This window comes from Aedes aegypti, chromosome 1 (genome assembly GCF_002204515.2).
Source record: "Aedes aegypti strain LVP_AGWG chromosome 1, AaegL5.0 Primary Assembly, whole genome shotgun sequence".
NCBI classification, from domain to species: Eukaryota; Metazoa; Arthropoda; class Insecta; order Diptera; family Culicidae; genus Aedes; species Aedes aegypti.
In genome coordinates this window covers 308,968,103-308,991,975 of record NC_035107.1, presented here as the reverse complement: position 1 = coordinate 308,991,975, position 23,873 = coordinate 308,968,103, and positions in this window count along the sequence as shown.

Genomic DNA, 23,873 nt, shown 5'->3' with positions numbered 1-23,873 from the left:
AACCCTCTGCGCCTTCTCGCTCTGGTGCATGCGTGCGATTCAGAACACAAAGATGGTTGACGACTTGCGCAGCAGGAACCGAGGAAAGGGAGAGAGCGATCCGAGTTGTACTAAATTCCTTAGGTTTGCGTGTGCTCTAGAGGAGAAAGTTCAAAATGCATTGGGTCGTAAAAACCCGCCCTTGATTTTATTAGCCGTCCTCTTTAGCTCACTGAAGTGGTTGGCAAAGAAGAAAACAGACTTCTTCGATCTGTTACTAGGAGAGAACCGCTTTTTAGTACAAGTACTATATTTCCATCCATCATAGCCGAATAAAGTGTTCTGCTTAGATGGTGGCGTTCTTGCGGTGATTTCATGATTTAAATTTTCTTTGATTGAGTTGGTTTGCATCCTGGCTATCGAGGAAAACTGGGGAAAATTTCTCACCGGGAAATTTTTCCAGCGCCTGCCCTCTCACTTGCTCTGGCACCTAGAGGATTGACGAGGGAAATCTGTTGCTCCGACAGATTGATTGACGAACGACGAATGAGACGAACGCACACTCGATGATGACGAAAAGAAACAGTAGGCGACGTCACCGATGGTTTATTTTGATTTTGAACGTTTCGTTGGTGACGTCAGCCTACTTTGGTTGCCACGTGGTTGAACCATCGTCGATTCGACCTCGCAATTGAAGCGAGCCCTTACATAACTATGACGGCACGTGCTGTTCAAGTGCGTTCGCTAGACGGAAGCATAGGCCGTCGCCGTAATTGATGATGTATTTTTTTTATTTGCTGCCCATTTGCTGCCGACGCTAATCGGTATGATTGGGCACGGAATCATGTTGGGTGTTCTCTGACCCAATTTTGTACTGCTGAAGAAGGGTCTTCATTAATTGAAATCGATTAATTAAATGAACGGAATTGAAAAGTATATCATAATTGACATGTTTAGTGAAAATAAGAGCTCATTGGCATTACGTACCCGCTAGGGAAGAGCCTGCACATCAGCTTAATGTTCTAAGAGCATTTCTACAGTTGTAAACTGAGAGCTTTCTTTGTCAAAGTTGCCAGTTTCGCATTAGTATCACAGACAAACTCACATAAAAGTTAGAACAATTTTTACTTTAGAACTTAGTGCTCCGAACAATACTTCGTCCAATACTAAAAATACTGATTTTCGCCTTACGGTCACTAGTGGTAGTGCGCAAACGGTACACTACCAAATATTAGAATTGAGTGCTATACCTTCAACATGGGCTTGCTTTGTAGGCACGGACGTTACTACTAGTCTAGGGAAAGCCTTGTAATAGTGATTTTTTTTACCTTACAAACAGTTAAATAGTTTCGAAAAGTGTATTTCAAACTACTGCCCAACAAACCGGCCAGGACACATCCACCGGTCAAGTGTCCGTCGTTCGATGCCATAACCGTTCCAGCAGCAGATGCCCTCGGGAGGGTTTAATAGCAACATTTTTATCTCACTCCTCCCCAACGAAGTCCGCTCGCTATTGATTTTCCAGGAAAGGTTTTGTATCGTGGGCTGCTGGGAAGCTTCTTATTTCATCCCACAACGGAGTCTTATCCGGCAATGGGATGCCGTTCGGTGGGCAGCATCAGGCAACTTTCTCATCATAGTCGTAAATGTTACAATCGGTTTCGCCCCCCAAACTCAAAACCGTGGGCAGAACAAGGAGCGGATGTGTGTTTAGCTCAGCTAGCCCAGTTGCATGTGGAAAACTTTACAAAACTGCCAACAATAACAACAGCAACTACCACTAGCGCTCGACGAGAGCGTATCCTTGCGCCGCCGATATGCGATCTACCACAAGCAATGGATGCAGCCTTGGTCTACTACAAGAAGCTACAAGAGCCGTTTTCCGAAACTAAGCAAGGGGAAACTTTTGAAAGAGCAGACTGATGAGCTGCGTGGTGTTCGGGGATATTCATACAGAAGGGAACGGTAGCATGCCATGAGAATGGCAGACCGATGGGTGAGCTTGTGCATGACTTTTCTCTCTTGGGTTTTTGTTATTTAAATTAATTTAAAGCTGAAATTTGCTAGAAAATACGATTGCCGATGAGATTGTGTTAAAGAACACGTTATTATTGTAGATAAAAAAAAGAAACAAATTAAACCTTTTTTTACACATCCTATAGGAGGTTAAAAATTTCTGACGATTAAAGCCGCAGTATGAAATTTATGCTAAACAATAATTCAAAAATCATTTCGATACATTAAACTGAATTTCAATTTAAAACTGCGGCACAAGAGACAAGGAGATAAGCCTAGTTTATTATTTTGAAAGATTTCTCGCTAGCTTTTTCATTCATAGTATTATTTAGTTCGAGTAATATTCACTTTCAGCAATTACATGGGAAATCAGCAGAAGAATTCTTAGGGTTGTGCATAGAAATGGTTTTGGTAATTATTTTAAGGATTTTTTTTTTTTGCATGACATGCAATTTATTTTCATTTTTCATACAAATAATCTTACCATCGTTCGAGGGAATGTATGAAAACCCCGAAAATTGTCTTATGTTATTAACTGACAGTTCCTTTTAAGCATTGAATTGCTTTACAATATATGATGAAATATCAATCAACTGGATGAACTGGATGCGTTTCCTGTGTCAAACAATAAAAAAATAAAGAAATGAGTTTTTTTTGTTCATTTGATATGAATTTCCCGAATGAAAATTTTTGTAGCTAGCTTTGGATCGAAAGTGTCTGACATATTCAGCTTCGTCAAGCATTTATCATTTTGATTCGCCGAGAATCGTAAAGTCTAGTGCTTTGTAATCGAAATTAAACATGTAGGTAAGTATATCAGCAAAAAAAAACTATGTTTTTGCAAAGTAACTTTAAGGGTGCCACTGAGAAAGCCCGTGCAAGTGTCATTTTTTTTTCTCTCACGTTGCGCGTTCTCTTCTTGTTTTTGAGTGTTTTAATATGGCTCGAACCAACGAGTCGATTTCGTGCCTCGTTGTTATTTTTCGTTCCTTCGGCTTGCGCGCATTTTGCTGGGCATTGTTTCGTGTTTTTGTTTTGTGTCATCAAAGCGATGTTCTGCATGAGCTTGAGCTTGAGCTTGAGCTTGATTGGCCGCCCGTGGATGCACTCCAGTATCGCCAGATCAGCTGCACTTACACAAGGAACCAACCGAATGACTGCTTGGGACTAACAGGCATCCTCAGTGTATAAGTGCTGGTGATCTTCTATTTTTAGGCAACAATGGCACCTGCCACGTCAGAATGCTGACCAATGAGGGGAAGGGGGAGGAATTGATGATGCATTGAACTGGCTCCCACGTAGACCGTATATTCCACTGCATCCACGCCAGTTCATGCGGGAGTGTATGGATTGGGGGAAAGGCATGGCAGAGAGGTTTGCTTTTGTGGTTAGCAGACTGCCTATGTATCAGGCGTAAGAAAGGCGTGCGCGTGGAAGTAGGAAGCGTTAGGGAAACGGTTTCTTGTCCGTCTCTGGTTCTAACGTTTGCTATGAACGAATAGTTTGAGTGTGATATATTTAGAATGGAAGATAGAAGCAAGTGAGAGATATACAACTACAAAGTACGAAGAAAGGGACGGGCCTGGGATTGAACCCATGACCTTCTGCATATGAAGCAGAAGCGGTAGCCATCAGACCACCAACCCCGTCTTACATCAAAGCGATGTTCTGCATGAAAAGCAAAAGTGTTATTGTCTCGCAACTCCAGAGTGATTTCTTTCTCAGTTAGTTTGAGCGCGTTAAGTGAAGCTGAAAGTGGATTGTGGCTGCTCAGTCGAGGATGAACGATCAATAGATGAGCTCGTTTCATGATTTTATTTGAAATCTGTAAAATATGTATGAATGCACATTTAATCGCTACAATGGTGGGCCGTAAATACGAATTTCCCACAAACTATGAATGGTTCGTTACTGAGAGTGTCGGCATAAACTCTTATTTATAAATTATTTATGTTTTACATTTTTTTTTCTAAACATCCTTTTCCTTCCACCTTTATTTTTGTAATTAAGAAAGGAACTTGAATGGTTCGACGCTATAAGTGTAGACTTGCAAAAGGTTCACTTTATTCAAAAAAAAAAAAACTTTGGTTCGTCATTGTAAGTGTCGGCATAATAGTGTTCTGTGATGGTCCAGCCAATCGAGTTTTTTTTTCATGTGAGTAAAATATGATAACACATGCTTTCGTCCTGACAGTCATAGATAGGAATGTTGCGCTTAGCTATATGTTCAACAAACATTGAACTGTTCGTCACTTCAAATGTCAACATTATTTTCATGTACATAGAAATTTTTCATATTAATAAGCATGTTTATATCTTACAAATAATCGTCTATGGTCTAATCGCTTATCAAAGTGGATCCTGTGACCCAACGATCCAACGATCCTAACATACTCTATCGCTCGCTCTTGCGTATCCACCTTTTGCGTTAGGATGCCATCTATAGAATAATCACTAGCTTTGGTGTGTACCATAAACTTATGAGCAAAATTAGGGCTGGTTAAGATTGATAAGGTTATGAATTTTTCTTTTATTCTCTGGAAACAACTTCAGAGTCTTCGAATTTATTTTAAGGTGATCATAAAACGAAGCCAAACTTTTATTTTTAAAGTGCACAAATTTGGATAATCTGGAAACCACTCGCGTTTGGTTCTCAAGACAGGTGCTCTTGAAAATTCGAGGTGTGGCTTCGTTCTATAATCATCTTAAAAAGCTCTGAAAGATTGGCTATGAATCTCCGTTAGTAGTTGGACATACCTAAAAACCGATGGAATTTAGTTATGGTCGAGTTTAGCTGTTCGTACTCGGCTATAGGCCGAATTCTATTTCTTCCAGGCAACAGTGAAACTTCTCCAACATAATTGATAAGTGTTTCTCACGTAGGCGCCTCGCAACCTTTTCGATTCTGGGAGAGAAGATCGGACAATTGGGGCTACGAGTGCGATGTGTGAGATGGTTCGGGATCAGTCTTCGAAAGCTCGTTTCAGTCTACAGAAAAAAAAAACATAAGAAAACCCCAAAAGATTCAAATTTAGAAAGTGGTTGTAAAATATCGTACTATTTAGATCATGATCGCGAGATGGTCATCCATTCTCGCAGCATCCGTCCAGTCGCAATTCGGTGCGTGAATAAACCAGTCGCCCAATAAAAACGCTCTTTGAATACAGGTTACCGGTATTCAACAGTGAGGTTGAAGAAATTTACCACGGTGTCCGGGACTAATTGCCAGTGTGATTACCGTTGGTTCATTCCTACGGAGTCGCGAATCAAGGCTTACCCCTTTGAGAAAGATTGTTTTAGTGGTTGAGCAGTGCGCTAAGATCGAAGACGGTACGTGACGACTAAAATCTCACAAATCAGATGCGTGAGTGTCTCAAGTTTTCTAGAAGCCCGTAAAGCTGATGATATCCCGGCATCCTTCAAGTCGTTCACCGACAGCGCCAACGGCTAATACGCCGGTTCTAATGGAAACAACCTGGCCACCCTCCTCTGGTTTCGGAAGGGTGCTCTAAGACACGAGCACGGATCCCCGTTGAATTCCGATCAAGTCCGCAACGTAATTGTGCTCTTCAATGCATCTTCTATCGCTTCACGGTCAACCCGAAAGACCTCGATAGTGCTTCAAGTTCGGTTCGCAGAGTGTTCACTCGGCCGGTGCCGGACAACATCATCGGACACTCTCCATTCACAGCCCTAAGAGTAAAATACAAGGAACTAATAGTCTTTGTTCCGTGTAGAGTTATGGAAGATCATGGACGAGAACAGCTTTCCCGGAAAGCTCACAAGATTGATTAGAGCAACGATAGACGGTATACAAAACACTCCAGTTCGTTCGAGTCTCGGCAGGGACTACGATAGGGCGATGGACTTTCGTACTTGTTGTTCAATATTGCGCTTGAAGGTGTCATGTGGAGAGCCGGACTTAACAGTCGAGGCACGATTTTCACGAGATCCGGACAATTTGTTTGCTTTGCCGACGCCATGGTTATTATTGGGAAAAAAATTGAAACGGTGGCAGATTTGTTCACCAGCCTGAAACGCGAAGCAACAAGAGTCGGGCTAATGATGATTGCGTCGAAAACAAAGTACATGCTGGTTGGCGGAACTGAGCGCGACAGGGCCCGCCTAGGAAGCAATGTCACGATAGACGGGGATACCTTCGAGGTGGTGGACGAGCTCGTCTACCACCGATGCTTGCTGACGGCTGACAACAATGTTAGTCGCGAAATACGAAGGCGCATCATCAGTGGAAGTCATGCCTACTATGGGCTCCAGAAGAAACTGCACGGGCATGAGACGTGGACAATACTCGAGAAGGGCTTGCAAGCTCTTGGGGTTTTCGAACGCCAAGTGGACGATCTTCGGCGGCGTGTAGGAGAACGGCGAGTTGCGGCGAAGGATGAACCACGAGCTCGCGCAACTCTACGACGAACCCAGTATCATGAAGGTAGTCAAAGCTGGAAGGATACGCTGGGCAGGGCATGCTGCAAGAATGCCGGACAACAACCCTGGCGAAATGTTGTTGACGAGGTTTTATAAAAAAAATAAAATAAAAAAATCTCGCAAGATCTGTGATAGATTCTGATAAACATATGCACGATTTCTGAAAAAAAAAACAAGATACAGGCAGAAGACATTTTTTGAAAAAAAAAAAAAAAATCTGTGTGACTTGTAACAAAGCCAGGGCACAGTTGCGGGCCTCCATACAAAGGTTGGATAAAACCTTAAATACGTCTTAAATCGCATGATAATGGTACCGTAATTTCGGGTGAAATTGATCACTTTTCAAGGTTTTTCTTGTCTGATTTCAATAATGTTGACAATTCCAAACAACTGAATGCAGGAAAACAAGTACGAAGGTGAGCCTCATTGACTCAAGTACCGAAATTTTCTAACAAATGTAATTTTAGTGCTAAAATATATCTCTAAAATAAAAAATCGGGAGATCTCATTTCGGGGTGAAATTAATCACTTATCAATGCGATTATTGTTAATTTTCAAAACAACTTTACATAATGAATTTGAGCTCCCTGATTCCGAATATGCTTGCCAAATTCTTAACAATACAATATTTATAGAAATAATGAATGTTTAAATTTCAAGAATAACGCAGAAAACGCCTAAATGTATGCCATTTCCTAAGGAATTTCTTGATATATTACAGAAATTCAATTATTTCAACCAAATCAACGAATTGGTACGAGTTTTGGTTATGAAATCTAGTTTGGGGATATATCTTTAGTATCCTCACAAACTTTCAGGATTATACCATGTCCAAATCCTTGTCTAGAACTAGAAGTTTATTAATGTTTGTCAACACTGCAACGTACAAGATTTTGAAATTTTACAACTTCACAACACACAATTTGGACATACTTACGACAAACAACGTTCATTCACTACAGGTTACATTATTAATAAAATAAAATAAAATTGAGTGACACAGTGATCAATTTCACCCTACTGATCAATTTCACCCGAATTTACGATAATCTATTCACTATCTTGGATACCTGATATTATCCCGTTGGAAATAACTATCAAATTGAAAATTTCTAGTGAAATCTGTCCAAATTATTTTTCTTATCCAATCGAACAGAAAGGCTATTATTACAACAAAATGAGAGGTAATGCAGAAATTTGTGCTTAAACCTGAACTATAGATACATATTTGTATCTAGTAAACTAGTAAATTTAGTAAAGTTTTAAACAAGTTATGGCACATTATACTGATTAGAATGATGAAATAGATAAATTATAATGAAAAAACAAAATGGAGTTCTCACCTGTAGGGCCAAAAAGGGGCAAGAAAAACTGTGGAACCTCAGAAAGTATGAATAATTTACTGCTTCAAAGTGAGTGACTCATTTTCCCGAAACACTTCACATGAAACGTACGAAGCTTTGAAAATTTATCAAAATTTTGGAGGAAGATTGCGATAAACATTTTTTTGCTACAAATAACAACTTAATGTGTTGAAAATTTTGTACTCATATTAAATCAAAGGTTTAAGTGAAACCTATTGAACTTATATTAGTTATGATTTTTACTGTACCTATTTTTAGCTGTACTGTTTGAAGTTTGATAGGTAAACCATAGTTAAAGAATTTTAAGCAGTCCAGTTTTGCTGACTTTTTCGCACTTACGATGCTGCCTAATATCGAAAACAAAACATATCAATCTCAAACTTTGAGGAACGATACAGAATATATGATATACTGCCCATAACTGCATATTTGTCACATTCGACATTTTTGACAATTTCGAGTTAATACCGGGGAGAGTCATCAAATGACAAATAATTTCGATCAAGTTACTGAAATCTGTGAGATTGTTCAAGAAAATTCTAAAAAAATATCAAGTTGTTTTGTCAAATTGGAAATTGTAACCGCATAACAGTCACATTGAGATTAAACATGAGCCTAAAAATGCAGTAGCAACGAAATTTCTATCAGAATTATTTTCAGACTATTCACCCAATATGCGATATGAGTTGTACAAAATTTCAACCTCAAAAAAGCACTTTCGAATTCTTAGTGATTTTTTTTTTGAAAGTTTCCTCCCATACTGCAGTGAATTGCAAACTTGGTATTCCATTTACTCAATGCCTTCTTTTGTCGAATGTTACAAATATGCAGTTATGGGCAGTATAGAAGTCTAAAAAATATTAAAAAGTGATTTTGTGTACATGAATTTTTGAGGTTATGTCCGGCCATACGCCACTGTGCAGGGGTTGAAATCTGGAAAAATTTAGAGTTTCTTTTACTCATCGCTCTCTCCATCAATAACGATCCGCAAAACATCATGAGAGTCTGTTTATCGTCTACTGCTACAGCTCTAATTATATCAGGGGGATAACAGTGCATGATAAAACCCATCTAAACAAATTCCAAACACTGGGGGATCGCTCTCTCTCTTTGGGGCTCTCCTTTGCTGCATCTATTTATCAAGCTTGTTACAAATTGCGAAACATGGCCGATCACACACCCATACAGATGCTATGTTTTCCTTCGCTTGCTTTGATCGTGCTTTGAAATCAATTTTGAACGAATTCTTTAATGCCTGAACGCAGCAAATTGATTTGGAAACAGTAGTTTACGGAACAAGTTGCAGAATGATGATATTTACCGCACGAGTCGTTAAATTATTACGACGAGTGCTGTAAAAATCGAGTTCTGCAACGAGTTTCGTACAACATTTTTTGAAATTTTGTAAAAGACCACTTGAGGGTATCAGAAATTAAATCGGAAAGCATTCACCATTATTTTACAATTTCTAAAAAATTGTTGTGTTATGATTCATTATGCAACTCAAAATAGTTGCGTTATGAGAAAGCGATGCGTAATGAATCATTAGCACTGGTTTCAGTTGCGTAATGACTATTCCCGCACTGCATACTTTAGTACAAGAAAGTAGGCCGTCTCATGACAGTTTGGCGTGAGGAAAAACAGCCTATTACGATGAGAAATCGCAAAATAGTAGTTTACGCAACAAATTACAGAATGACGTTTTTTTACAGCACGAGTCGTACATTTATCCAATGAGGCTTGCCGATTAATCATGTTCTACGATTTTGACGTATATGACGAGTGCAATTAATGCATACATCATTTTTAATACAACACAGAAACAAGTTTTCAATCTTTGGTGTTTTCTTTGAGTCGAGTGAAGAATAAGTGTATCAATTTAAGTGAAAAATTCTGGTGGCCATTTAGATTTCAACGTCATTATGTTTTTTAGTCGTAGAATGAGTTCATAGTAACGATTTGTGTCGATGGCGTCCTGGTTTCAGCGAGAATTGCTCATGTACGAAAATCAGTGTGACAAAATCAAGCGCAATACTACTGAGCAGTAATTTAATCGAGAAATTACTGTAGTACTTCACAATTCTCCCCGCCGATTCCAATACTTCCCCGTTGCCGTTGGGTGGATTCGTTCGTAATCGTCTGCGAACGATACCAATAAAGTAAAACACATCCATTGCTTTTTATCAGTCACTCCATCCCAACCACTTTTCGGGGGGCTTCAGATAGAGAGTTGGGCGTTTAGTTCCCCGATCCTGAGAGCGTGCAACCATACACATAACTATCCAACATCCACGCTTCATTGGCTTTGGCCCCGGTTGTGGTATCATCCACCTCCCCAACGAAATCGGTTCCCTGAATGAAAAGGACGTTCAGGTTTATCTCGGTATTCAAAGGGACGTCAATTTTAAAGCTTCGATTGACTTTGGTCAACTTTTTCCAATCCGAAACTTAAACGTGAACTTTCGACCGGGATAATGACCGCAATAGGGGGAAATCTTGTTCGAGGGAAAAGTTTGCCCCGAAGCGAGCGATGAAAAAATTAATTAGAAAATATGATTAGGCCGAAACTGGGCCGACTTCGTCTGCCCCGAGGGACCTTCCGGTGAGGTAAAATCAAATTACCCTTATTCTAAATATTTGATTATATCGAAAAACCAGGGGAAACCCGGCCTCTGAGCGTGAGATTTGGTTCGTATCTCCGCATCGGGTTGTGGTCCAAGTTCAAAATATTGATTTTATTTGGTGAGTGCATAAACGTTCACCGCAGATTATGATACTCTGGGTTTTTTTTTTGGTGAACTGTTCTGGTGCCAAGAGAAGAGTCTGCCATAAACCAAGCATTTTATTTTATTCTCGCTCCTTTTATCCCTTGTTCCAGTTTTTGTCTAAAATAAACTCATAAAATGTGGTTTTGTATTGTTTTTCCTTGTCCCCTTGCTGGTATTCGTTTTTTTTTCTGTTTTCAGTTCAAAACTGAAGACGATTCCAAAGGGAAGTGGTGACACACGCACAGAAGACCATCGGCACGAGGCGCGAAAAGTTATTTCGCATCAATTGGTGCAGACGTGCTGCCTGCCAATGGAACAGGATGGAAGTGAATTTCTTATTCAAATGATGATTTTTCTCTGAAACGGATCGAATGGTTTTTAAAGCACACTACTGGATGGGTCAGTCCTTAGGATAATCTCGTTGAGTAGGAGAAGGTGGGGATCCTGAGAACGGACGGTGGAAGGAGAGCAGACAAGGACAAGAGCACATCACAAGAGTTTATTTCCCTTGAAACTATTCGGCTTCTAACTGCCACACTTGTCCAATATCCGTTCCGGTGATTGTCCCAGATGGACGCTTCGGCAGTCTTTTTACTTCGCCTTGTTGGTATGAGGCGCGGATGGGGTGGTACTTGAAATTGTAAGCTATGTATATTTTTACCAAGCCTGGTAGAAATTACGATTTTGACGATTATATTATAATTCTCCTGTAGCTTTTCAAGAAGAGTTATCGAACATTGGGAGGCTCTCTTTGTGGGGTCTTTCTTAGCCGAGTAGTCAGTGTCCGCGGCTACAAAGCAAAGCCATTCTGAAGGTGTATGAGTTCGACTCTCGGTCGATCCAGGATCTTTTCGTAATGGAAATTTCGTTGATTTCCCTGGGCATAGAGTATCATCGTTCTTGCCACACGATAAACGAATGTTGAAATGGAAACCTTGACGAAGAAGCTAATCAAAAACATTGTCTTTTGATATATAATGAAAAAATAAACCCGAAATAATAATAAATAATAAAAATCTCGCATTGTTACTTAGGTCCATTTCAAAAGTTACGTGGGACTTGTATTACTGGTGGAACAGAGAGGAAATCTCGCATAACTTTTCAAAAGGACCTATTTAATATTGAGAGGTTCTCTTTATTTACTTTCCCTTTGATCAATAACTGAGTCACATGGACCTCTTCTGTTGCGTCATTCAGTAAAGTTCAGCGAAAAATGTCTGAAAATTGCGTGAAATGTTATAATTACCACCCTAGCCTACAAAGATCCGGATAAGCGGCGAGGACACATGTTACGGAATGGATGAAAATGCTGTTCCGGCGATTCTGGCTGATGGCGAAGGACGGTGGGGACCAAACACGGGACGCAATAGAAGCGCAAGAAAATAATTTGATTTCACCCGAGCAGCTTCCTCCGGGGTCCGACCAACATTCTAAACGAAACGTGCGAAAGATTCAAAAGGGAAAAAAAATACAAAATAACAACAAAAGAAGAGCGAGGAAACCTCCGTACCACACTCCTCGTGATATTGAAATAATTTCAAAGTAAATATAACGCCAGGTTCATCCACCATTCCAAACACGGCCCACGTTTTTATTATCTTTTGTGGTAGCCGCTACCAACACTACCGTTTCTGGAAAGGGGGGTCACCACTACACAGCATTCGGATCAGAGGTTCCTCACGCCATTCCAAATCGCGTCTTTTGTTGGTGTGAGGCTCACCACCACAGGCCTACTTCGATGGGTGATGCACACATACCCAGTTTTGATCGCAGCATGTCACGACCACTAGGAAGGATTTTCCGGCATCAGTTTTGGGCTACTTTGATTGCCAATCTAGTTCAGTGCTCGGTTCGGTCACTTCGAAGCTTGTTGTTAGTCGCGCGCGAGTGTGAAAAAATGGCAACCCAAGACGAGCGGGGAGCCGCCATGTGCTGCACTGGTGGTGGTGAATTTTCCGACCCAAAAGTGTGCGTAACTGGGCCCTTGCTCGGGGGGGCTCAAGTCTGAGCGTGTGTGTGCGAGTGCTGGTGGGTGGAGGAAAATAAGAGATTTTGCATTTCCAAACGAAAGCATCCTAGGGCTTGCCGATTTTCCATCAAAGCGTTGCCAAACGTTGTAAGGAAAGCATCGTTTTCTGAGTTTTTCCTCGACTTGGGAAAAAGCCACCCCAGCGCAGATATCCTTGGGACGGCCAGGCAGAAGGACTCTGCTGGTTTTCATCCCACACTGCTGCCTGCCCACATTGGTGGGCTGCCGAAACACCTTTGGGGCCGCCATATATTTGGAGAATTTAGAAATCGGTGTCAGTTCCACTGTGGCATCGGGAACATCTGGACCCATTTTCAGCATCGTTCCCGTTCTTGTTGATTGGCAGAAGAAAAGAAGAAGAGAACCGGTGATCATAAAACATTAGGAAAAAAAACTTCATCGCAGTTATCAGTAGACGAAGCAAGTGTGAAGAAGTTGATTAGTCAAAACAAAAACTTATTTTTAGGAATATGTTATCTCTTTTCCACTTTTGATTCCCTTTTCATGATTTCAATTGTTTCAATGTATAAATTATGAACAAATTTGACGATTTGTGCTGAGTTGTACTTATTCTCTTACTTATATTTTGCTAACCTTAATATTTTATAACTAAACTACTAATGTGTGATTGTTCAAAAGAAAAAACCCCGAAGTTGAAATACTAACAAACTGCCTGATCTGCTGAATTGCTGCATCCTCTACGAGTAAGTATGAAACTAACCCATAAAACCATTAACTCCTAGTATATCATATTACATTGCATCAGTCATAAATCATCCTATTATCGTGCAGCGAACCCTCAACCAAATTGCACAAAAATCCCAAATTGAGTGACTGATGTTTACGAAAGTTCGTCAATCATCTGTAGGTCTGGCGTCGATGTCGTCGTTGTACCGACAAGGCCTGACACACACCGAAACGGGGTAGGCCGTGACTCATTACTCACTTCTTACTCGCTCACTACCCTCCCTACACTGACTGTGTCTACACAGGCATGGAGGAACCTCGTCCAATGCCTACTGTGATGTGTTTTGTGATTGTTTCTGTTTTGTCCCGGCATTCATAGATCATAGGATCCAAGGCACCGCTGCCGAGTCGATACCGACTGAGGAGAGTGAGTGAGTGGCGGCAATCGGCTGATGAGTTGTGAATGAGTGGGTGAAACGAATGCGAAAAAATCGGTGAATTATTAACCTTGAAAAATGGGCTCCGGATTCACTTTCGCTTCGTGATTTATTCCACGCTTTGGAAGTTGTGTGCGTTGCCACTTCATTCATGCAATCTTTCCAGTTGGGTCTGATTGTGATTGGCCTCAAGGTTGCGTCTTTACGCGTCATTCTTAGGTGAATGACTGCACATCTTGAACTCCATGCCTTAAGTCTGTTTGAAAGCTACCAACGTACGTCTGGAAGGAGGCGAAAACGTCTTCATAAATTTTGTCTTAAATTAGAAGGAAAAGTTATAGCATTTCTGTTCTTTTATATTTTCCTGCCCAGTCGTAGCCTGCTTGGAGTGCCTCGACGTGGGAAAGACAGAGAAAGAGCGAGTGAGGTTATAAAAATCAATTCACGTCTGGCTTTTGGAGGCCTTTAATAAGAACGGATTTTTACGACTTTTTGATAATTTATAGTTCAGTCAGCGCTCTCAAATCCGACCAGAGCGCGTGTGTGTGTTCCATTCAGAGCACTCAGCCAAGACGGGCAACGTTATCAGCTTTCGAATATTTCTTCATCTTAAGCTTGAATTGTGCGCCTCCTCTCAGACACGAAATGCTCAAGTGAGATTTGATTACTTGACGCAATAAAAAATCAAACTTTAAATTAAGTCTTTCCCCCAAACAAACATAAAAGGCACACGATGCAGCAGACGGGGAATCCAATTTTCTTCGAGCAATTGAAGAAGCTTTTTCAAACTTCTTTTGTTAAAGTCACCCTCCAGGGGATTTTGCTGACAGGATTGGCATCTCCTGTTCAAGTTTTAAGGTGGGTGTATTTCGGAAAAAATGCTTTCTCTTTGCCAATTCACCGAGACAGGTATGTAACAATTTGCATAAGAACCGCTTTTTAGGATGTTGTTGTGTTCGCTTTTTCTTCTTTTTTTTTCGGATGACATTCATAATACTCTGGTCTCATATCGCGATGTCTTTCGTACTGGGACTTTTATTACACGAACAATGACGCAATCGAGTGTGAGTGGAGATTACTAGTTTCTTCTCGAGATGCTTTAGGATTGAATCGGATTCAGCAGAGCGGTCTCTAATGGGATCGTCTCAACCCGCCATGAGTGGGAGGCGAAATTGGAAAATTTTCCAAAGCGCAAGATTATCGATTTACCTTATTAACATAGAACACAACGATGGGGTGGTTCCTGTCGGGAAAGTTTCCCAATGGTTGGAATTTCCATGTTGGAGCAACCCTACCACAACACTCTTAGAATTCCATTATAGAACACTGCTCTCCATCGTGTACTTGTGCACAGAGAGTGTTGATTGGTAAAAATTGATAATTTAGTCATTTAGCTTCAAACGAGCTCGCATTTGTCGCCTCTCGGAACGGATTCTGTGCCGGCAGTAATGGAACACCAGCAGCGAAAATCTGTTGATAATGGACCGATATCCAGCTGGGAGCCGCTGTAAAGCAACATTATCATAATTATTTGCTCTGCCAGCTTAGAGCGCATCCAACCAAGGAACAAGGACGCAATAGCTCCCATTTGCTGGAAGCATAGCAGCATCGCACTTTCAATGAAATTACATTAAAGATTCACTCGGAATGAGGCGTTGCCTACGATCGAAATGTGGATTTCGTCTGATTTCTGCCCGAGACCCGAGACGAGCATTGGTTGCGAAACTTTCCTGCTCAGCAACATCATGAAAATGGAAATTCTCCTTCTACATATATTCAAATTGCGCAAATATATATGATCGCAACGGATAGAAAGTCGTTCGAAAACTACGACCACCGACAAACGCCGACACCGATGATGCGATGGCAAAACGGCAGCACGGTAGCATTTTCTTTGATTTTTCCCATATATAAAATCTAATATTATTACACACATGAGAAGGGTGCCAAAGGGAGAAGAGCCAAAGGCGATAAAAGTAGACGATCTAATAAAAAGAAATCTCTTCTGCTTCCATTCGTTTCGCCGCCTACTACTTCGACCACCTCCACCACCTTTCGATCCCAATTCCCATTTCTTCGCGTCAAAGCATGCTTGAAGGGAACGTCTTAGGGGAGAGCCAATCTCTCTCACCTCGCCAATCCTCTCACCAGGACAGCATGTGCGCTCGAAATAAGGACCAACCCGTCGTCGTCGTCGTCGTCGTCGAAGGAAGGTGGAATACTTCCATCTGGACAGCCGTTAAGATAAGGCAATCCAATAAGGCGGAATTTTCGCAGTTTGCACACGTTTGAAAATTTTCAACAATAAGGCGGCCCCCAAATGCCACCGTCCAAAGGGCCATCCCGGGAAAGTTTTGCAAAAACGAATGACGGTATCGGAATCGAAAATCAATAGCCGGATTCGGAATACGTGTGGTTTGAGCACAGACAAACAGACGTGACGCCTAGAACAATTCGCTATCAGAATCATAGCCAGCAGTACAAGTACGTAAAGTCAGCCAATAGATGGTAGTAGTATGTTAACGTCAAACGCGTACAAGAACGAATCGAGCGCTGCGGTTGATGGTATTTGAAACGATCGTTTAAATAGCTATCGATGGACAATTATGAGAGTGTGACATCTGTCTGTCTGTGGTTCGAGCATATGAGAGGAAAGGGGGAATCCACTACAAATGGCACGCAAGCTATCATTGCCCAAAAGAGTCGGCTATGGAGATGCAGGGGGATAGGAAGGCGCGCACACGAAGTCGTAAAAAGTGGCAGCAGCAGCAGCAGCAGCAGCCGTATAAAATTGTGTACATAAAAATGCTCAAACAGCAGGCGAACGGACAAATGGACGAACAACGGAGAGAGAGGACTGGTCGAGGAACGTAATCCGATCGGATTTGAAGTAGGACAGTGCCGGCCGTTTGCGTTGGGATATCACTCAAATTTCCGGTTGATGAGACTGAGTGAAGAGATGATGATATTGGTTCTGATTGTATGTAACTATCAAAAGTCACCACGTTTCAAACGCTGGAAATTTAAACAACTTTTGAAGGTTTAAAAATTGTGAATTAACGTCGGGTCTTCCGCCCGACTACCTGCATACACTTGAGTTTGTATCCTTTGACGGACACGCGTATTCCGACCTCATTTGTAAGGCGTCTTCAGCATCGAGTACTAGAATAAACTTGAAAAATTCCATCGTATTATCACTTTCCTTATTCAAACTAGGTATAGCTCAATAAATTATTAGCCACCTCCGTTTGTGAGTTGAGTTTAATAAAAGATCAATCTCCAGAACAAATGTTGCAATTATTATGTTTTGCGATCATAAGCGTAACTAATTTTAATATATTTTTAATTTTCAATCAGCATAATTTAAGAAATAAAGTTACTTCATCCTTCAAAATATGCAACTATATTTTTCCATGCATGTTTTTTGATGCAGAACTGCTAGTCTGTAGATGTTTACTTGAATTTACTGCATTATTATGCATTTGACAAAAAGCTTGCTTTGAATTCAAAAACTCGACAGGACTCTGCAAACAAAATTAAAAATCACACTTCTATGTTGCTGCACTTGTTAAATTTGCTCCTATCATTTTAAGAGAATTTATCTCGCGTAACAATTCAAAAGGGCCAACCTCAGATTGTTGATTCTGGGAAAATTCGATGTGAGTATTGTTCACCACATTTTCAATTCCTATATCTCAGTATTCAAATCAATCAATGCGATTTTATTCTGAAAACTGCCAAAAATGTGGGAAAAATTATAAGTTTAAACGCTAGGCCCATTTTTGAATTTCAACCAGGCATTGGCCTATTTTGAAGGCCAACTTGAATTTTATTAGCGTGCCTTGGCCCAAGGCTGGGCTCTTTTGGTTTTGTACGAATGAGCAACAGAGAGTCATAAGCCTCTCGCCATCCTATTGTTGCACACTTTGAGCCCAATAATTGCACACATCTTTAATTTTGCTTATTTCGTGGAGTTGGCTCGCTAGTGCAATTGAAGACGGCGTGATACAACATTCTAAATAATAAATTTAACAAATTACGATGAGTTTGCATGATAATTCTATGAAATAATGATTTTATGAGAGAAAAAGCCAGTAGGCGTGCAAAACTGATTTTGTGCTGTCAGTTTTGTTTATATTCTGTAACAATGTGCATTGGATACCTCGTGACGTTTACTCCATAGCCAACAAATTAGGCTACAGCTGCTGGCGGTGCACCAATAACACAGCGCAACAAAAATGACATGTTTGCGTGTCTCAAGGATCAAATTTTGTGTCTCTAGTAGATTTGGGGTTGCTGAATCTGATTTAATTCTCAGACATGTTCCAGCACGTCACAATTTTTAACTAACGTCAAAGTTGCATAAAACACTGGTTTAATCGATGTTTACATAAAATTTAAAGTATTACTTATCAAACTTTTTTGTGATCTTATCCGCCAAGCATGCCATTTTGCACTTAAACTTTCATTTTAGACATAATTTGGTTGAAATCACACGATTAAATTTAGATTACACCGATTTTTTCAACATGCTTGCTGTCTCCATAGAAAATTCTTCGTTTCTCTTATATGGAAAAATACAATACTTTTTTAAACCATCAAAATTAACCTTTCCGCATCGAAAGTATTGTAAACTTTGTTGATAAGTATTGTTATACACATAAAGTTTGAATTCTGCGACAAATTAAGCAAATAAATTGCCTTACAAGCTGTCAAACTTGCATGCAAGTTGGCTAAAATAGCCAATTTTGGCATTTTCAACAGCCAATATCTCAAAAACTAGACGTGCTACGATATTTTTGAAAACGGCAATGGATTCAGCAACCCTTAATTGAGTATATAGTGGTATTTTGGTTCTTGAGACAAAAACGTGTTCCGCAGTGTAATTGAACGCTTTAATTTTTACAAAGAAAAACCATGTTTTTCTAGTAAGTTCTCCTCGCACTATGAAACTATAACATAAATCTCCTTTCTCGTTGGAACAAAAATGAAATCCATTCAGATTTGACTTCGGTAGAAGCTATTTCATTGCGGGAAATATTTGTTTCATTGCGTAACAATTTGGGTGCCAATTGAAAGGCGCTGCTCACTAGTGTGGGACAAAATTTAGATTCTCGCTCCAGTCCACTTTTTGGATTGCATTTAGGCCCCATAACAACTGTGCAAAATTTCAGCTCGATCGGTGAAACTATATTTACGCGCCAGCCGTTCAAATTTTGTATGGGATTTACTATGGGAAAACTTACTTTTACAAAGAAAAATCGCTAGAGGTTGCCCATTGACCTCTATAAAAATTCTGAACGCATACCTCGATAGGTATTTCTACGATGAAGAATATTGCCGAAGATCGCGAAACAATCCGACTCTTGTGAAAAAAGATATTCAATGAAAACCTATTAGCAAGGCGACGCTGATTAACACGTAAAGGAATAACAATAATAACAAAATTGGGCAATATTTCCAAATATTGTTTGTTCAATAAATTGTTCACAAGCATCGCATTGCTTTGCGGTCTTCGACAATATTGTTTATCGTAGAAATACCTATCGAGATCTGTGTTCAGAATTTTTATAGAAGTCAATGGGCGGCCTCTGGCGATTTTTCTTGGCAAAAGTAAGTTTTCCCATAGTAAATCCCATACAAAATTTGAACGGCTGGCGCGTAAATATAGTTTCACCGATCGAGCTGGAATTTTGCACAGTTGTTACGGGACCTAAACTGCCGTGAATCGCAAGTCAGTCCCATCTGCATTTTTGTCAAAATGGAGTTAAGTTCGGTTTTCAACATATCTTCCAATGCTCTTTCAGCTACACTAATAAGATAACAAGATTTGTTCGGAAAAAATAGGAAAAAAACAGCAAGTCAAATTGTCCCATAATGAAAAGTAATTGCATATCAGTCCCACTACAGATTTCCGCACCGTGACCATCTTTATATTTTTCTCAGAAAGATACCATAATGAAAAGCAAATTGTGAAAGTTTCATAAGGATTTGAACACGTTCCAATCCTCTGGAATTTTTTGAATATTCGTATGGAAAACGGGTTTGTAAACTTCACAGTCCATTTTCTCAATGCCTACTTTTTACAGATGGTACTGACTTGCGAATCACGGCAGTAAATGCAATCCAAAAATTGACTGGAGCAAGAATCTAATTTTTTTTTTATATAACCGTGTCCCAGGCTACTGCTCACGCTTAGGTGCTTAGGTGGTAGCTCGAATGCAGTATTCATTAGCGTTTAGCACATCAGTGTGATATTCCCCGAATATTGGCAAGTGTGCAATAATTGGGTGGTGTGCAATAATTGGCAATCTACCACACTTAAGGTTGAAACTCTGTTGGAAAACCTCTTCTTGACTTCTGTCTACTTGATACTGATTCGGAGATGAGCCAGACTTGGGCTGCAAATCTCGTTAATAAAGATAATAATAATAATTGTCACTGATTTATTCATTTTTTAAATGAAAGTGACAACCAAGAAGACGAGTGGGTCTGGCCATTTTAATATTCGTATAATATCACAGATATATTGCAAATATTAATGTTGACAAGAAAATACCTTACATACCTATTTGAGTGACTGGATCCTCATATGTATAGAAAATAGGTCAAAAGATACTCTTGTTACGAAGAGTTTTGTTGCAAATTTTGAAAACTAATAAACACTCAACATTTCCAACCAACTTCCAATTCAAAATCTGAATGTAAAGAATGTTTTTCAGTTTCACAAATTTAATTACCAGCTTCTCGAATTGATTTTGTTCTATTAACCCTTGAAGTGGCAGGACGGACCTAAGTTTACTTAAATGCTTCGATCTCAGACAATACCTAATCATCCGAATCTAATTCTTCAAAAAGTTATGGAACAGCAGCAAAGAGCTGTTTCAAAGCAGTTTTTATCTACCACATATATCGCAATGATGTAAGAATTCCTTCCTGGCTTACAATGACCTGCCTGGCCCTTCTGAAACTGATCTGGGCAGCGATAAATACGGATTTTTTTAAGTGCTTATAAAGATGGCTATATATTGGTGATGAGTCATCTGAGTTAATTTATCCCAAAAGCATTCGACAAGTGCATCGTAAGTCTACTTTTGAAGTACGCGAGTCTATAGTAACGCATCAATTGGGAATCATGTGATTTCAAATGGGCGGAGATCCTGAGATTTAGAAGAGATTATCATAAACTCAATACATGCTTACAAATTTCTGGAAATCAGAGGAAATTCTTGAATTCCGAAATCATATTATTTTGGTAGGAATCCTTCTTGGATGCGTGTAGATATTACAGGGTATTCTTCGATTCTGGTAAGGAATATTGATTCTGGTGGTTTATGGCGCATGTTCTAAATTTTTTAATGTTAGTATGAATTTAGAGATTGTAATGGGAGTTCTAAAACATCAATACATTTGAGTTCTGAGATTTCAGTGGTGGTAGTCCTGGTCTTATGATCGGTATTCTAATATTTAGGCTAGGATGCCGCGTTATAGAGTTTTCTTGTTTCCATGAAGATTTATAGCGTATTCAGGATTTCAGTAGGAATTCTGAAATGCTTAATTGATTTAACAGCGTTTATCGCACAAATGGCCTATATGCATCTTTAGTAACAAAAGTAATTCATGTTTGTTTTTTGAAAAGAAATCATAAATTTGGTTTGATAAAACTCATATATTTAACATAAGATGGCAAAAATATGTTTGGACGCCAGTCTATATGGAAACTTCCCATACTGCACTCATAACGATTTTTTTGCTAAATAGATAAGCCAAGGTGTGAAGATAAACCTAAGCGTGAATGTCGCTTAAAAATAATCAATGGAAAAAATGATTGAAGAGTGAAGAGGGAGCGAGAGAGAGAGACATAGATGTCATGTAGCAGTCGAAGAAGAGAATGATTAGATAGCAAATCTTGCGTAACTTTTCAAAAGGACCTATCTAACATTGAGAGGCTCTCTTTATTTACTTTCCCTTTACATTAACCCCTTATGTTGCGCTTTTTTGTTGTACATCTTTAGTTTTGCTCTGTAACAAACGAAAATGAGCTAAAGACGAAAGAATTCCTCATTGTTACATAGGTCCTTAAGTGGAGTTCAGCGAGAAATCTCGTTAGTATATAAAACATAGTTGAAAACAAACATGATCAACTTCAATATTGTCGGCTCGAAATTGGCCATCATCGGGTTTGTGTATGTTGCATATTGAAATAGTTCAATTGATTAATAATTCAATACCTTCAATAGAAGACTTGCTCCAGTGCGTGCTTATTAAAAAAAAATGAATATAAAACTACTGAATAAGGACTAATTTAGAACTTGTAGTGGCAGTACCGCGACCCGAACTGCCAGAAAACTCTTATTCGACCTGGCATTGTCAAATACTGATGAAGTGAAATTTGACATTCAAAATATGGTGTGAGTTGAGAGGCAACGTAGCATCTATCGACCTCAGATCGAAATCGATGAGTAGTTGAAAATTAGTTAAAAACGGGTGAATCTGAGAGAAAAGAGTTGATGGTGGTGGTACAGAGGTATGGGTTAAAAAAAGTTCCAAGCTATAGAAAGAACGCAGAGTAATTCGATGGTAAATCAAGTCATCGCCATTTATGAATGCCCTCTGAGTTGCAAGTATGTAAGTTGAAAGCAGGCATTGCAGAATTCGATCTCTTTTTATTATGAAGCACGATCAAAGCAAGCGAAGAAAAATACTCCATCAGTATCGGTCTACGAACGATAATGGTGCGCAAGCTGTAGCAAACTTGATAAATAAGAGCAACGAACGAGAGCGCCAAAGACAGAGATCGATTATAAAACCCGGTTTTATGGGGGGTAGGCATCCTATACTGCCGCCAGGTTTGGAGTTTGTTAAGATGGATTTTATCATGCACTGTTATTCTTCCGATTCAATCATAGCTGGTGCAGAAGATGATAAACAAACTCTCATGATGTACTGCGAATAATGAGAGCCGATGAGAGCGATAGTGAGAGATACTCTCAATTTCCTCTACTCAAAACTGCATTGAGTGCGGGTCTACTAACGGTTAAATAGTATGTGAAATAAATTTCAAAATCAATTGAAAATGAATTGAAATTGTCTTTTTACCCATTTTCAAGTATATACTAAATTCAAGTTAGGGTTATTTCAATTCAATGAGGGTTCTGTAAATAGCTCAATAATGAAGCTGCCCTAAACATTAACTACCAAAAAAATGGGTCATCAAAGTTGCCACATATACTAAATGTATGATTAATGTAACTTATCGTTATGGATGAAGACTGTGCTACTTCTCCCCAAACGCATTTCGATGGCGTTCTTGCCAATTATTCATAAAAATCCCGTTGTATTTGTTAATGATTCTATCGAACGGCACAAGCTTTCAAGGATTTCGCCAGGTACTTTTAAGGGATCTCTCCAGAAAGTTTCCACGATACCGTTGAAATTCTTCGAAGGTCAATCTAATGATTCTTGTGAACGTTTTACAAAAAAAAATACGAAAGCCAGCAATCCTTATGAAATCAGAGTTGCTCGCTGTCACTATCGTCGCTTAAAATTTGTTGATTTGTACAGGCCGACTGCGATACAATTCGGATCAATCTATATCACATCAACATCATGCTGTCTATTCCATCACCAGCGCATTGATGGCGAAATACTATGGATATCTCTGATGGGTTAAGTTTAACCTTAAATTAGGCAAGCAAGAGATTGAAAAAAAAAACTTATTAAATGGTTCAGGGATTTCAAGAAGATTTTAATGCCATGCTCAGTTTTTTTTCTCAAGAAGAACTATCTTTTACAACTTTTATTGATGCTGAATACCTAAGTCGCAACATGATTTTTTTTGTTCTAAAAAGAATCTTCAATGGAAACTGTCAAGTATCCCAAGCAACCATGCTGTTGAAGCTGCAATTTATGTATATAAATGCACGTAAAGCAATTATAACTACAATTAATGTTTATTTAAAGTGGAAAAGGGCCCCTTATAACATTAACTTGACATTTGTGAAGCCTTTTCACAGTCTAAATCCACTTTAACTGACGTTGCTAGCTTTATGTACACCGTTTATATACACAAAACTACAGCTTGAGCAGAATGGTTTCAAAGGTTTTTTTTACGAAGTCTTCATCACGAAAACATAAAAGGGTGCTAAAT